This window comes from Nicotiana tabacum, chromosome 3, assembly GCF_000715075.1.
Source record: "Nicotiana tabacum cultivar K326 chromosome 3, ASM71507v2, whole genome shotgun sequence".
NCBI lineage: Eukaryota > Viridiplantae > Streptophyta > Magnoliopsida > Solanales > Solanaceae > Nicotiana > Nicotiana tabacum.
In genome coordinates, this window is record NC_134082.1 from 185,884,290 (window position 1) to 185,902,418 (window position 18,129).

Here is an 18,129-nt window from a genome sequence, read left to right on the forward strand (position 1 = left end):
CAAACACAGACAAATACAAATAATATCACAAAAATACACAAAATTGCTCAAAATTACACACCAAGGAAAATCATTTTATTTTGCATTTTTTTGGGAGTAATTCTCATGTAGGGCAAAAATCGCGTGCTTACAGCTGCCCCTCTTTGCCCGGAGACACGAAGGGTTTTCGTGCAAAGATAAAGCGAGCGATTTTTGCCCGTCCGAGTACTCCGTGTGAAGCATTTTTTTTTAAAACGATTTAACCGAACATTTGCTTCAAAGGTTTCCTACATATCCCTGGCTAAAGGGGAATCAGGTTAATGTAGTTCGGGAAGTTTTGGTAGTTTGGACTACCGTGGGACTGCAATGTTACTGCTGTTGCATGCTGTTATCACTGCTTACCGATCTCCTTATTACACCGTGCTTTAAAATAAAACAAGAAGCTAGGCTAGATTGAAATTTGTTCCTGTTGCTTGCTTTCTTGTCGGCTTGTGTTTCATACGGTGCTTTTCTTCCTTGAATTTTGGAATGATACTGGCCATTTGCTTTTCTGAATACCAGTTTTCATCATTTTGCTCGGTCTGCTGGGGACATGACTTTCTTCATTAAGCTTTTTTGGCGGTTCCTCTGGTGGGTACGGCTTTCTTCATCAGACTTGTTATGCTGGGCATGATTTAATGTTCACCAGCTGCTTCTTTCAAGACGCCTTTTTCTTCCTTTTGACTCATGCGCCTGAATTTGTGCTGGGATCTCTTGTTGCAACCTTCTGCTTCCCGGTGCTGGGGATTTTTATTGTTTCCTGTAGGGGATTCCTGCTGTAACCCTCTATTTTATTGTCCTCTGACTTGATCTTGAAATGTATGCCTTTGTTGTATGGGTGGGCTCCCAACTTCAACACTTGAAAATTAAAGACTGAAATGTATGCCTCTGTTATCTGGGCGGGCTCCCAACTTCAACGCTTGAAATATAAAGACTGAATGTATGCCTCTGTTATTATGGGCGGGCTCCCAACTTCAATGCTTGAAAATAAAGACTGGAATGTATGCCTCTGTTATCTGGGCGGGCTCCCAACTTCAACACTTGAAAGTAAAGACTGAAATGTATGCCTCTGTTATCTGGGCGGGCTCCCAACTTCAACTCTGGAAATATAAAGACTGAAATATATGCCTCTATTATTATGGGCGGGCTCCCAACTTCAACACTTGAAAATAAAGACTGAATTTATGCCTCTGTTATCTGGGCGGGCTCCCAACTTCAATGCTTGAAAGTAAAGACTGAATGTATTCCTCTGTTATTATGGGCGGGCTCCCAACTTCAATGCTCGAAAATAAAGACTGAATGTATTCCTCTGTTATTATGGGCGGGCTCCCAATTTCAACACTTGAAATGAAAGACTGAATTTATGCCTCTGTTATCTGGGCGGGCTCCCAACTTCAACGCTTGAAAGTAAAGACTGAATGTATTCCTATGTTATTATGGGCGGGCTCCCAACTTCAACTCTTGAAAAGTAAAGACTGAATGTATGCCTCTGTTATTATGGGCGGGCTCCCAACTTCAACACTTGAAAATAAAGACTGAATGTATGCCTCTGTTATCTGGGCGGGCTCCCAACTTCAACTCTGGAAATATAAAGACTGAAATATATGCCTCTGTTATTATGGGCGGGCTCCCAACTTCAACACTTGAAAATAAAGACTGGAATGTATTCCTCTGTTATTATGGGCGGGCTCCCAATTTCAACACCTGAAATGAAAAGACTGAATGTATTCCTCTGTTATATGGGCGGGCTCCCAACTTCAATACTGGAAATGTAAAGACTGAAATGTATGCCTCTGTTATCTGGGTGGGCTCCCAACTTCAACTTTTAAAATAAACGCCATTCCTCTCTTCAGGCGGGCTCCTGATTTCAACAACAACTTAGGACTGGTAAAACTAAACTTAGGAGAAAATGCGTCTCCTATGGGTAAAACTAAACTTAGGAGGAAATGCGTCTCCTATGGGTAAAACCAAACTTAGGAGGAAATGCCTCTCCTATGGTTAAAACATAAACTTAGGAGGAAATGCGTCTCCTATAGGTAAAATTAAACTTAAGAGGAAATGCGTCTCCTATGGGTAAAACTTAGGAAGTGTGTCTCCTATTGGCAAAACTAGACCTAGGAAGTGTATTTCCTATTGGTAAAGGCATGGAATGTATTCCCTTGTTATACAAGTGGGCGCCTGATGGTAAAAACATGAGATGTATTCCCTTGTTATACAGGTGGGTGCCTGAAATGAACAGACAAAAAAGTATTCCTCTCGTTATTCAGGTGGACGCCTGTTTTTTTGAGAAAATTTTCGGGATGAGAAAATTTTCTGCCCCGGTTTGATGATCTTCTTTATGCCATGTTCTTCCGCCATCTGTAACATTTCTTTTCCCTACTTCAAATCAAAGAAAGATTTTGTTAGTTTTAAAAGAAAAAAACATGGTTGCTTTCCCTTTTTTTTCTTCTTTTTTTTTTCTTTTTTTTTCCTTTTTTTTCGGCGTTCCATTACACTATCAGAACTTGCTGGGGATGATACTATTTATTGGGGATGATATTACTGTTGGGGATCATGTCCCTGCTGGTGAACACATTCCCGTTGGGGGTGGTTTTTCCTCTTCTTTCCTTGCTCCACATTGTCCGACCTTTTTGGAATTTGGTCGATTATCGGCCAAGGATGCTCTTGCATCTCGACCCCTTTTTCACTATACCCCCTTGACATTTAGGCCAACTCATCATTCGGTCTTGCAACAAATGTCTTTTCCGTTTCATTGTATTATCTTTGGCATGTCCTGTTCGCCTTTTGCTTCGCAGCATTTTGGCAATTAGTAGTAAGCTCTGAAAAACAAAATCCTTCTAAAAAACAAACTACTGGAGAAAAACACTATAAACCCAAAATAAAAAGTGATGACTTTAAAAAGGTGAAAAAAAAAGTCTTTCTGAACAAATGTTGGAGAAAGAAAAAATAAAGAACTTATCCGAATGGTACAATCAATCCCAATGATCATGTCATGCATTTCTGGATTAACCAACTCAGTCTATTCATATCGATCAATTTTTCTGACGGCCTTACTTTGCTGGGGATGTGTAGAAGCCCAACTTTCGCCGGATGCGGATCTTATCTTGCTAGCCCCCTTTATATCCTTGTCGCCTCATAGTGCCCTTCGAGGGGTTTTCACTGATGAGGCTCTCTCATTTCTCTCAATTCTCGTCGCCTTATGGTGCCTGTGAAGGTTTTCACCGATAAGACTCTTCTCATTTTATTTTCTAAGCTGGAGATTGGAGTGTTACCGACATGACTCTTTGCTGGGGATGTGCAGAAGCCCAACTTTCGCCGGATGCGGCCCATTTTTTGCCAATCTTATCTTGCTAGCCCCCTTTATATCCTTGTCGCCTCATAGTGCCCTTCGAGGGGTTTTCACTGATGAGACTCTCTCATTTCTCTCAATTCTCGTCGCCTTATGGTGCCGATATGACTCTTTGCTGGGGATTCTTTAGGTTATCAATTCGTTGCCGACTTTCTCTGCTTTTATTTGCTTAACTTGGCTTTCCTCGGATTCTGATCGGGAGGTCTTTTTGGACATCAACATGGGTTTTTTTTATGGCTAAAAGAAAAAGAGGGCATCAAAAAGGGTTCAAAATAATTCTGATGGGTAAAAACCATTACAACTCTTGGAATCGAACTTCTTTCCCAACATTACAAACATAACTTTTGCCCCAATTTCTTGCTTGGGGATTCTTATTTTTTGGTTACACTATGACCGAGCCGTGAGGCGCCTACGTATCCTTCTTTGAGGAATCAGGTCAAACGTAGTTCACAACTCCTTTTTTTCTTTTTTTCTCTTTTTTTTTCTTTCTTTTTTTTTCTTTTGTTTTTATTATATTTTTCTTCTCTCTCTCTTTTTTTTTTTCTCATTTTCATTACTGATTCCAAAAGAGGGGTATGAAAGAATAGATAAGGCTCAAAAGGGGAAGCAAAGGTTAAAATATTTGGATAGAAGAAAAAATTGTCTCCGTCATTTCATTCTCCGATGAATGCCAAGTATAAACAAACAAACAACAATTAATAGCAATGTCGATGCATCTTCCCTCGACATCTGTCTGACATAAAGCGCAACTGGATAACATCTTGGTCACAATAGATGGCCACTGCCAATTCGGGACAAATTTGCCATTTTTGCTTTGGCCTGATGTGGGAGGATCCGTTTCAACACTTGCTGTCCCTCTTCAAATTTCCTGATATCGTCTGCATCCCCTAAATTGATGTCTTATGCGTCATTTAAGTTGCGCTTGGATTTCTCTTCCAACTAGCTTAACTCTCTGTTTGTCTCTTTGAAGGCTTTATTATCATCGTATCCCGATTCGTCATCGTGATTGACCTTTTGTATAATCAGTTCGGAATCAGATTGATTTTTAGACTAAGTTGAAGATCCGTTATGCATGCCACGTCATTGGAATCAGTATAAAGAGCTTTGTTTAGAAAGAGAAAAGGAAGAAAACAGACTTAAAACAAAATAAGAAGAGAAAAGCTTTCGCTTTATAGAAATACGGGATAACAGAGTTTCACACTAAAACAAAACTGGATTACAACTCTGCAATAATCCAAAACAAGAAAGAAAAATCAGAGCCCACTACCAAGACTCCCTTCGGATAGGACGAGGAGTAGCCGTCCGATTGTTGACCGTCCAATTTTTCATTTATTTTCACCGGCACGGATCGTCATTAATGTTTGGCGTCTCTGGAACCTGAACCTCGATCCTATTTGTGTTGATGAGTTCTTTCACGACATTCTTCAACTTCCAACATCTCTCGGTATCGTGTCCGGGAGCCCCCGAACAATATTCACAACTTGCTAAAGGGTCAAGATTTTCAGGAAGGGGATTTGGTAATTTGGGCTCAATAGGATTCAATAGGCCTAACTACCTCAATTTGTGGAACACGGTAGTATAAGATTCTCCCAGCGGAGTATATTTCTGCTTCCTCTCATTCTTAAAAGCTTGATTCCCCCGGAAACCTGACCCTGGAGGATTTCTATAGGCCCTCGGAAGTGGATATATGTTTGGTGGAGGTGGGTATGTATTTTGGGGAGCCGGTGCACGCCATTGTGCGTGTGCTGGAGAGTGGGTATAGGTTTGTGCATGATGAACGGAAAAATGGGGATCTGGCAGTGAGTAATAATGTCGTGGAGGGATATATGGAGTGCGGGGGTAATTTTGGTGGTAGGGTCGTGGGTGGCCATAGTAGGGTGACGGGCCTCTAGATCCGAACCAGGCTCCAGACTCAACGGTCGTGACATCTTCTTTCTTCTCCTTCCCCAGTACACCCTCAGTGCCGCTCTGGATGGCCTGAGTGGTTGCTTTGATTGCCGAATAGCTCAGGATTTTGTTGGACCTGAGTCCCTCTTCGATCATACCGCCCATTTTAACTACTTCATTGAAAGATTTACCAACTGTCGTCACTAGATGACCAAAGTAAGTTGGCTCCAAGGTTTGTAAGAAGTAGTCCACCATCTCTCCCTCTCTCATAGGAGGATCGACTCTGGCTGCTTGCTCTCTCCAGCGGAACCCGAACTCGCAAAAACTTTCCCTGGGCTTCTTCCCGGTTCTCAACAACGTGAGACGGTCAGGGACTATCTCGAGATTGTATTGGAAATGACCTGCGAAAGCCTGCGCCAGATCATCCCAAGTGTACCATCTGCTGGAATCCTGTTTGGTATACCATTCGAGTGCCGATCTGCTCAGACTTTGGCCAAAATAGGCTATCAGCAGTTCATCTTTACCGCCTGCCCCTCTCATTTTACTACAGAATCCCCGCAAATGTGCCATGGGATCACCGTGCCCTTCATATAAATCAAACTTAGGCATCTTGAACCCAGCCGGGAGTTGGACATCCGGGAAAGGGCATAGATCTTTGTAGGCCATGCTGACCTGGTTGCCCAATCCATGCAGGTTCCTGAAGGACTGCTCCATGCTTTTGAATTTCCTCAATACCTCATCTTGTTCTGGGGCTTTAACCGGCTTTTCAATTTCGGCCGGTGCCTCCAAATGTGGATTGTAGGCATGTGGTTTGGGGGCATGGAATGTAGGCTCAGGGGGATAGTATTGCGTATCGGGAGCCTGAAGTAATGGCTCACTGTTTGATCTTTGCAGGGTGACTGATGTAGGTCCCATATAAGTCAGAACATTTGGTATTGGGAGAGGTTGATGGGGCGGTGGAGCTTGGGAATCATGAGGGCTTCTTTCTTGATGATAACGGGGATTCGGATGGCTTGTTGAAGGGCCGGAGTGAGGGTATTCCGGCATGTGCCCCAGTGTCTCAGGGCTCTTTTGTGTTTTGGCTAGGGCTAGCTGCATTGCATTCATCTCTAGTCCCATCCTTTCAATCTTTTCCATTGCTTCTTTTAACAACTGGCTCATCGGCCTTTCTTCCTCATTACTATTCTCTGAAGTAGTCATGCTTGTTGCTACCGGTCCTTTGGATCTGGTTTGATAGGAGTGTGTTGCCAGAGTTCTTTAACAACTAACTTGTCTGGTTTCAGACAACAACAAGCTTTGTTAGCGTTAGAGTTTAACAGATTTGATCACAACACATAGAGGATGTAATGCTCCTAGGCAGTTAACCGTTTCTACATGCTTTGCTTCAAACAACATGCATCATCCCGGCTTGCTCATTTGTCCCCTTTTAAAGCACTTTAGGAAACCCTGTATTTTATTTTATTTTGTATTTTCTTTTTCTCTTTTTTTTTCCTTTCTTTCTTTATTAAAAGCGGTCGAATCTTATGGGGATTGCCTACGTATCATGACCCCGCATGAATCAGACCTTGCGTAGTTCGGACCAATAAAAGCTAAACAATAATACACATTTTTCAATTTTAAAACAAACTAGGTTTCAAAGGTTTGAAGATGACCTGCAAACTTGAAAATCAAACAACCCACATATTCTAATCAAAAGATTTACAAACTCAAAAACAAAAGGCTGACCCCCTTTCTCTGTTTGACAAATGCAACCGAACGGTTATTTTTGCAAACGTGGCCCCTTCCAAATTCCACATGAATTCGAGGCCGAGGAGGATTATTTTATGACACTTTTACAAACTTGTCCATTCTTTTACGAAAATAACCTTTCGACAACTGAAAGATACTCTAAGGCTATTTCGGCAAGAACGGTTTAAGACGCGGCCGAAGCTGGGTCGGCTTATTTTGACCAAAAATCCGAACGGTATTCACCTAACTGCTGACTCTTTGTTTTTTTTTCAAATTACAATGAAAATGTGGAGTTGCAAACACGACCCTTCAGCGCCTCGGGGACGAAGTTTTTTAAGGTTGTGCGGGTCAACTGGACCAAACTCCTAAACATGACCCAAAAGGTGGCTGTTTATGCAAAGTCAGCCTTCCGGCGTCCCTTTCGGGAACATTAGGCTATTTATGACAAAACAACATCACCTGACTTATTTATGACTCTTTTTATCGATTTTCAAATTAGAAAACTCAATACTGCAAACACGGCCTTTCAACGTCTCGGGGACGAAGATTTTTAAGGCTGTGTGGGTCAACTGGACCAAATCTTAAATATGACCCAAAAGTGGTTGTTTATGCAAAGTCAGCCTTCCGGCGTCCCTTTCGGGAACATTCGGCTATTTCTGACAAAACAGCATCACCCGACTTATTTATGACTCTTTTTATCGTTTTTCGAATTAGAAAAGTCAATATTGAAAACACGGCCTTTCAACGCCTCGGGGACGAAGATTTTTAAGGCTGTGTGGGTCAACTGGACCAAATCTTTAAAAAAATGACCCAAAGGTGGCTGTTTATGCAAAGTCAGCCTTCCGGCGTCCCTCTCGGGAACATTCGGCTATGTCTTGATAAAACAACGTCACCTGACTTCTTTATGACAAAATTAAAATTTGACATATTATTCTTTTATTATTATTTATTTGTTTTTGGCTTTTTAGCAAAAGGTGGGGTTGGACCCGATGAGGGTTGCCTACGTATCTCACATCCGGTGAGAATCAAACCCGCGTAGTTCGGGCAGATCATGAATAAGTAAATGAACTAACACATTTTTTTTTAATCGGAATTTGTGAAAGAACTGCTTCAAAATAAGAAAGGAAGTATTTTTTGATTGATTTTCTTTTTGAAAGAAAGACTTGTAAGAATTCCTTTTCTTTTGATTTGAACTTTGAGAATTGCAAAAGTAAAAGGAAGATATTTTTTGTCTGAATTTTCATTTGTTTTCTCTTATTCTAAAGAAGAAAGAAAATATTTTTTTTTGGAATTTTACCTCTAATAAAAGAAATACTTCTAAAAATATATATATATTTTTTTGAATTTTGAATTTTCTTTTCAATTTTTAAAGAAGAATCAAAATATTTTCGGATTTTTTTTTTAAAACGAAAATATTTTTTTATTTTTATTTTTATATATTTTTTTAATTTTTTATTTTAAAAAAACAATTAAAAAGACTTTCTAAAGAAATCAATAATGGTAAAGAAATCAATAATGGAAAATATATATATATCTATTTTTTGCAAGACATATCTTTTTGAAATTTTACTTTGAATTTTTTTGGTAAGACAAATATTCTTTGCAACAAATAAAGATATATATACATTTTGGAAGTAAAGAAAAATACTTTTTGGATTATATATATATATATATATATTTTGTATATATATATATATATATATATATATATATATTTTGGAACAAATAATAAAACCACGTTCAACGCACGACTCATTTTATTTTTATTTTTTGGCCTTTTCATAAACAAATAAAAAAACTATTTTAAACATAAGACTCTTTTTCATTTTCATTTTCATGACAAACTATTTTTCTATGTTTTTTTTTGAAAAAAAAAACAAACAGAACAACGACTTTTTTTTTCTTCTATTTTCCCTTTGCTTTTAATAAAACAGACTAATAAGACATTTTTTCATTTTCTCAAAATTTCGGCAGAGTTTTGACAGTATTTGGGTATTGTTTTTTTTTCAAAAATAAACAATCAATTCCCTAACCTCTATTTCTTTTTTTCAATTTCACAATATTCATAATATTCAAACACCGGTCAGTGAGACAAAATAAATGCACGGAAAACAAATAGGATGCATCAGGATGGTCTTTTCATATCAGGTTGCTAGTCCTAGACGGACTCAACCCCTATGTTGAGTCCCTTAAGTCAAATGCAACGTGATGCAAATAAGCGTTCCTACTAGGGATCCGGCATGAAGTCACGTTATTCTATGTTCAAAAACCTGGGTCGGTGTTCTAGACAGTGCACCCGAGCGGACAACTCGAGTTGAGGAAGGAGCTCCTTTCCGGGAACCAAAAGGCCAGCCGGCTTAGAAACTTTCCGAGCCTCTTTTATTTAGGGTATGACACTAACAGAATAAGGAGTCTCAACCAGTGAGCACGTCCCCGGAGGTAAGAAGAGAAAGGTTTCGGCACAATTTATATACAGTTCAGATAATATCAAAGCGGTAAAGGCAACATTTAGCACATAGGCTCAAAACATGTAAAAATCAGATAAAGCCAAATATAACAATTTATCTAAGCTCGAATTTCTAACCCTGAACCAGTGGTTCTGGGTTTTGTCCCCAGCAGAGTCGCCAGAGCTGTCACACCTCCTTTTTACGTACTCGTGAGGGTACGAGGGAGTTTTTCCAATTAAAGGACAATCGAAACGGGATTTATTTATTTATTTCAGAGTCGCCACTTGGGAGATTTAGGGTGTCCCAAGTCACCAATTTTAATCCCGAAGCGAGGAAAATAATGACTCTATATTACAGTCTGCATGCCAGAAATCCGGATAAGGAATTCTGTTAACCCGGGAGAAGGTGTTAGGCATTCCCGAGTTCCGTGGTTCTAGCACGGTCGCTCAACTGTTATATTCGGCTTGATTATCTGATTTTATACAAGTGTGAACTTATGTGCAAAATTTGACTTTTAACCGCTTTTATCATTTACTGTTTTTATCAAGAATTGCAACGTTGTGAAAATGTATCCTCGAACCGCGTTACAATCAATGTACCCGTGGTCGTCGACACACTTTGACTCCGTTGAGATTTGGATTTGGGTCACATCAATGCGCACCCGAGTTTAAGGAAATTAAATTATTAAAGGCGCGCCTAAAGCGACTAGCGTATTTATTTTGGGTAGGACCGTGGAATTTTACTAAACGGTCCATCCCGAAGTCTAAATAATTTTTAAAACAAATATTTACTGAGGGCCCCGCAATTTGTATTTTATTTGGCGAGGCTCATCTCATTCTTATTTTTTTTTTAAATGAATTTGCAATGTCATGGACACGCATCTCGAACCACGTCACAATCAATGTACCCGTGATTAGAAACACATTTCGACTCCGTTGAGAATTGGATTTGGGTCACATAAATGTGCACCCGAGTTTAAGAAGGTAAGATTTATTAAGGCGCGTCCTAAAGAGTCTAACGTATTGTTATTTTAGGAAGAGGCCGTGAAGGTTCATTAAACGGCCAAATCCAAAGTCTAGTCAATGGTTATGTATTTTATTGAGGGCCCCGGCGGTTTGTGATTTATTTGGCGAGGCTCGTCTCATTTTTATTTTAAAGGATAAACCTATAGTGACTATATTTTCTATTAAGTTCGTCTCTAAAATAAAAGAAAATCTCTTAATTATTTACATGCTGAAAACGTAACTTATTAGTTATTAGTTTACGGCTAATGCGATTGGAAAATTGCGATCGAGTTTGTACAAAGAAAAACTACTTTCATTTTTATATTCTATTATTTACTAATGCTAGAACATGAGGGGGACACACAATAATATCAAAGCCGATTAACTATTCTTCAAATAATTTAAACTAGCATTATTAGATGAAGAAATCATACATATGCAGCCTCATTACTCATTAATTAATCGACTACATTTTTATACAAGAGAGGAAAATTAATATTCAAACACAGATCCAAACAAAAGAATTCAACAGGAACAAGAGCCTGATTAATATTTTATTTTTTGCTTCGAACCAAGAGTGTACAAATGTGTACCTGGAAACAGCAATACAAGAACAAAAGAAGTAGGAGTCAGCAGCAGTAATAACACAGCAACAGCAGGTTCAGCAACACCACGAAACCAGTAACAACCAGTAGAATGACCAAGTAACAGATTGAAAACTCAGCAGTGCAAAAGTACAATCGCAGTCAAAGCAGAAGAGAGAAAAGATACGAGATGCAGCAGCTTCGGATTTTTGAATAACACTCGAAGAAAAGCAAACAGAATTGTTCGAGTGAAAATTCAAATTGTCTTTCTCTTTTACTATCACAGACTCTCTCCAGTATAAAAGTATGTCAACTCTCAAGTGTAAAAGTCTCTCAACAATAATCTCTCAATAATGTTCAACCTTTTTTCTTCTCTCTAAAAATCCTCTCAATGTTCAAGTTCTTCTCCCCTTAATGTCAAGAATAGTCCTCTATATATAGCAAGACAAGTCTTCAATTCCCAACCCCAAAATTATTCCCCCAATGGCATGCTTTGTCTCACTACTTAATGTTTTCTTTATTTTAAACTTTGTCCCCCATGCCTACATTAAATAAATACCACATTCCCAACCCATTACCATATGTCCCCCATGCCTATATTAAAAAAGTACAAGATTCCTCCCCATTATGTTTTCTCTTGTTCCCCATTATATTAAACAAGTACATCAAAAACTCCACCCCATTATATTTGTCCCCCATGCTTAACATAAAGAATCAAAATAATGCTCAATTACCAAACTACCCCTCCGACCTTATTGCAATTACAAATCTACCCCCGAATGCAATGCAATTTACCAAATTACTCTTCTGCTCTAAACAATCAATTAATCATAACTCAACCAAAATATAGTCAAGATGACCAATTTCTCAACAATCTTCAACAACAATTTACATGAACATGATGAACAACACAAACTCCAAATTAATGGAAATAAATCAACCATATCGGGAACCAATCCTGGTTAATTTAGACCATTAATGGATGAACAAAGAGACAATAATACAAACAACAATATGCATGATTCAAATTAAACTAACAAATCAAAGACAAACATAAACTCACATTAAATCACTGGATTTAAACATGAACTTCAAACCAAGACGAACATGAATTTAATCTATCTTTAAGCAACAAACATGACGGATTCTAACGATTCAAACAACATTAATATTTTCTGGAAAATACATAACACATGAAACAAATTGAAGAAATAACCAATTAAATTTCAATTTGGATCTAACAAACATTAAACTAACAAATATTCACTTAAACAACAATCAAACATGAAATAAACATGAAAAATAACTAATTAACTTCCATTTGAAATCTGAAAATTAATTCAACAAAAACACATGAACATGAACAAAACAAAAAATCAAACATCTAAACATAGACATGAACAAAACAAACATTTTCCGATTTTAGACTCGAAAATATCAAAACAAAATACGGACGAAATAAAATTCAAAATCTACCAACCGGATTGAAATGATGAACAACGAACAACTAACGACGAACTCGAACAATGATCGACGAACTCGTCCAAAACCCATCCATGTGTGCGAGGCAGCAGCTGAGCAACCAGTAGCCTTCTCCTTCATTGAAACGAAGCATCAGCATCAACTCCTGCTGGGTCCATGGCGGGACTGAGTTGCAGCGGCGAAACGGAGGAGCTGGAGACTGGTCGACGAGGGCAGCGACAACATGATGGGTCTTGTTTGGTTCGAACTGGACGACGAGAAGCTGTTCATTGAGGAGGACGACGGAGCTGCTGTAACGGCGGCGCGTCGGGGCAGTGGTCGACGAGCTGTCCGTCGACATGGTGGAGCTAGGTATTTCAAGGACTATGGTCGTTTGGAGATGGAGCTGAAAGCAGAAGAAGCGAGGTGGAAGAGGGCAGTGTTGACGACGAGGGTGAGGGCAGCCATGGATGTCGAGCTCGAACTCGAGCTTGACGTCGAACGACGAAGATGAAGTCGCGATGGATGGGGAAAGTGATGGATGGTGGACACAGGTGGTTTCCCGGGGGCTATGCCGTTTGGACATGGGGGTGACGACGAAGACGCAGACAAGTCCATGGGAGGCAGCCATGAACGGGGTTAAAGGTTTTTTGAGAGGATAAAGAGCAAAATGGGTCTGGGGGGCGGATGTCTTCTTTCTTAGTTTTAGGGTTTTCTTTTTTTTTTGTTTTTCCTTTTTTTTGTTTTGTGTTATGACAAAATGAAGAGTGGGTCTTGGGTTAATGGGGCGGACCGGGTCGACCCGTGTGAAGTGGACTGGGTCGTGGACAATTGTTTGGGCCTGGGGTTGAAAATTGAAGAAGTGGCCCAATCCGATTTTTATTTGTGTTTTTGTTATCTTTTCTTCTTTTATTTTCTAAGACTAAATTATGAAAATACTTAAATTATTATTAAGAACTAAATTAAGTTATAAAAGCGCAAATTAACTACCAATAACAATTAACGCACAATTAAGTAATAATTAAGCATAAAATTGTTCATTTGGACATTAAATGCTAAAAAATGCAAAAGATGCCTATTTTTGTAATTTTTAATTTTTGTAAAACTAATTTAATTACTAACAATTATAGAATTAAATCCTACATGAAAAATGCGACATATTTTTGTGTTTTTTATTAATTTAACAAATAAGCAAACACAGACAAATACAAATAATATCACAAAAATACACAAAATTGCTCAAAATTACACACCAAGGAAAATCATTTTATTTTGCATTTTTTTGGGAGTAATTCTCATGTAGGGCAAAAATCGCGTGCTTACAATGTCTATCCCAGATGTTGACACAGGTATTGAGTTAGAGGAGATGTATGTCGGGAAAATGAAAGAAGAGATGTTTAAACTCAAGCAGCAAATGGCTGAGATGTACCAAGCCTGGTCTACAGGACAGTTGCCCCCATCTTACCCAACTAACCCTGCTCCATCAATGACCCAAACTCAGGATAATATTACCACTGAATTATTCCCAAATTTCCCCATTTACCAGCACTACCGAGGCACCACCTCTCAGACACCGCAGTCTCCACCTCCGAAACCAGTTCCATACTTTCCTCCACCTATGACTCCTATTTTCGTAGCTCCTTCCCCGGCTACATTCCACAAATCTCCTAGTGAGCCTACATTCCAGGCCCAGGACAACCAATATTACCCCCCGGAGCCCACCCTCAAAGCCTCCAAAATCCATTCAACTGCTCCTCGTTTTGATCTCCCAACCGAAATTGACAAGCCAGCCAAAAATGCTGAACAAGAAGAGATGTTCAGGAAGGTCAAGAGTCTAGAACAATCGTTCAGAGACATGCGAGGATTAGGTGGGCAAGTCAGTGTAGCTTACAAGGATTTGTGTTTGTTCCCAAATGTACAATTACCAGTTGGCTTCAAGATGTCTAAATTTGACCTATACAATGGGCACGACGACCCAGTAGCCCACTTAAGGGGTTTCTGCAGCAAGATGCGAGGAGCTGGGGGAAAGGACGAATTATTGATGGCTTACTTCAGTCAAAGTTTAAGCGGATTAGCTTTGGAGTGGTATACACGCCAGGACCATGGGAGATGGTACACCTGGGATGACCTGGCACAGGCATTCATATACCATTTCCAATACAATCTGGAAATCATCCCAGATCGACTATCTTTGATAAAATTTGAGAAGAAACACAATGAAAGTTATAGAGAGTATGGTTTCCGGTGGAGAGAACAGGCAGTAAGAGTGGATCCTCCTATGAAGGAGAGTGAAATGGTAGACTACTTCCTCCAAGCCTTGGAACCAACTTACTATGCCCATTTGGTTTCAGCGGTTGGGAAATCATTCAACGAAGTAGTAAAGATGGGAGGTATGGTGGAAGAAGGCCTCAAGACAAATAAAATCATGAGCTATTCAGCGATTAAGGCGACTACTCAAGCTATTCAAGGCGGGGTAGGAGGAATTGGAAGAAAGAAGAGGGAGGAAGCAACTGTAGTTGATTCAGGAATTTGGTCAGGACCAAGAGGTTCACTGCCTTACTATAATCAACAACGACCTCGCCAATCAACTTACCACTACGATTCATCCCAACACTACTATCACCCTTCGGAGCCTCATTTTTCCATTAACCATGCACAAGCATACAACCATCCACCTGTTCACGCTAATTGGCGTGCTCCTACTATACCAAGTACTTACCCACGAGCCTATCCCGGACCAGGTTTCAGGCCGAGGCCAGCATTCAGGGGAGAAAGGGAACAGAAAAAGAAAACCTACACTCCGTTGGGAGAGTCTTACACTAGTCTGTTCCACAGGCTGAGACAACTGGACATGCTAAGACCAATACAATCCAAGCTACCCAATCCTCCTCCAAAGAATCTAGATTACACCATTAGCTGTGAGTATTGCTCCGGTACACCAGGCCATGATACGGAGAAATGCTGGCATTTGAAAAATGCAATACAAGAGCTGATTGATACTAATAAAATCGAGGTCCAAACCCCCGAAGCTCCCAATATCAATAGAAATCCAATGCCAGCCCATCAAGAGGCCAATATGATAGAAATCATACAAGCTGATGGGGAGACAAAGAAGCCATCACAAACTGTCATGATGATCAAGTCTCATGAAGCCAAGCCAGATAAGCAGTTAACAGAGGAGAAGCCAGTACCTAAAAAGAGTAGAAATGGTGATGAACCATCTGTGGTAGACGAGAAGGGGTCTTCAAGCAAGGTTGCCACAAAGCAAGAAAGGTTGAAAGTGATAGTACCAGGGGTTGACAGTAAACCCATTATAGTCGTGGAGGGAGCCCGTGTAGATCGGGTTATTATCAAACCTGTAACCCAGCTACCAGTGATCAATAACAAAGCTATTCCATGGAACTATGAACGGGTGACTGTAATGTACAAAGGAAAAGAAGTCAAGGAAGAAGTCTGTGAGGCGCAAGGCTTGACTCGTTCGGGAAGATGTTTTACTCCCGAAGAGTTAAGAAAAAGTAAAAATAATCCAACACCAACAAAGAAAGCTGTGACGGAAGAAGAAGCGGAAGAGTTTTTAAGAAAAATGAAACTCCATGACTATTTTGTTGTGGATCAATTGAAGAAGACGCCCGCTCAAATTTCATTGTTGTCATTACTGATCCATTCAGAGGAGCACCGTCTGGCTTTGATGAAAATCCTGAATGAAGCTCATGTTCCTGAAAAAATCTCTGTAAATCATTTGGGAAGAATAGCCAACAGAATCTTTGAGGCAAACAGAATTACATTTTCTGATGATGAATTGCCTATGGAAGGTACTGAGCACAACAGAGCTCTTTACCTCACCGTGAAATGTGAAAACTCCGTAGTAACCCGGGTATTGGTTGACAACGGGTCAAGTGCAAACATCTGCCCTCTCTCCACTTTAAGCAAATTAAAAATTAAAGAGGAGAGGATCCAGAAGAATAGTATCTGCGTACGGGGGTTTGACGGTGGAAGCAGAGATTCATTTGGCGACATAGTGTTGGAACTAACAATAGGGCCAGTTGAATTCACAATGGAATTTCAAGTGTTGGACATAACTGTTTCTTACAACTTGTTGTTGGGTCGACCATGGATCCATGCTGCTAAAGCAATCCCGTCAATACTACATCAGGCTGTCAAGTTTGAATGAGATCATCAAGAAATAGTTGTGCATGGGGAAGAAGGTTTAAATGCTCGCAGCAGTACCATTGTACCGGTTGAGGGAATAGAAAATGACCAGGGACCATGGGTATACCAAGTGTCCGACACAGTGACGGTAGAGAAAATTCCAGAAGGGAAGTACCTTCCGAATCCAAAGATATCCTCTGTGTCAGTCATGGTAGCCTATGAAATGTTAAAAAATGGTTTTATACCCGGCAAAGGTCTAGGTTCATCGTTGCAAGGAATTACACAACCAGTATCTCTCCCCGAGAACTGGGGAACATTCGGTTTAGGGTTCATACCCGCTATCACCGACGTGAAAAAAGCCAGAAAGCTGAAACAAAAGGCATGGGTTTTGCCAAAACCAGTCCCGCATCTATCAAAATCTTTTGTCAAGACCGGTGCTAAAAATCGCCCGATAACCACAATTCCTAAGTCCCGGGTCAATCCTGAGGAGGAATTAATTGAAAGATTCGAGAAATTGTTTAATGATGTGAATATGTTGGAAAGCGGAGAAGGGTGTAGCAACGCAGAAGTTCAATTCGTTGGGCCAAAAACAAAGCTTAATAATTGGAAAGCCACTCCTCTCCCCATTCGAAAGGAGTCTTGGTAGTTTATTTTGATTTTCTTTCAGTTTGTTTGGGTTACCTCAGGGTTGTAATCCCAATGCTTATCTTACAGTTTGTTTGAAGTGTGCAAACCTTGTTATCTTTCAGCATCCAATAAAATACAGTTTCCTTTATCATTCCTGATAGTTTTCTTTTTCCCTTTCTTTGTTTTCTATACAGTTCTTTTTACGCTGGCTCTAGTGATATGGCATGCATGAGGAATCCTCAGCCCAGTCTTAAAAATCAATCTGGTTCCGAAGTAATAATTCAAGAAATATATTGTGATTATGAATCAGAATATGATGAAGATGAGGTTTTTGAAGAGATTAGTAAAGAGTTAATTCACTTTGAGGAAAAAATCAAACCTAACTTGAGTGATACCGAGGACATCAATATAGGGGACACGAGTAATATCCGGGAAACTAAAATAAGTGTCCATCTCGAGCCAAAGATTCGAGAAGAGTTAATTAAATCACTCATAGAATTCAAAGATGTTTTTGCATGGTCATATGACGACATGCTGGGCCTGAGCACTGATTTAGTAGTTCACAAATTGCCCACCGATCCAACGGTGCCTCGTGTCAAGCAGATGCTGAGAAAATTCAAACCTGATATGAGTGTGAGAATTAAGGAAGAAATTACCAAACAGTTGGAAGCGAAGGTCATTCGAGTCACTCGATATCCTGTTTGGTTAGCTAATATCGTTCCTGTACCAAAGAAAGACGGCAAAATTAGAGTATGCGTCGACTACCGCAATCTCAACAAAGCAAGTCCGAAGGATAATTTCCCATTACCCAATATCCATATTTTGATCGATAATTGTGCCAAGCATGATATAGGGTCTTTCGTGGATTGTTATGC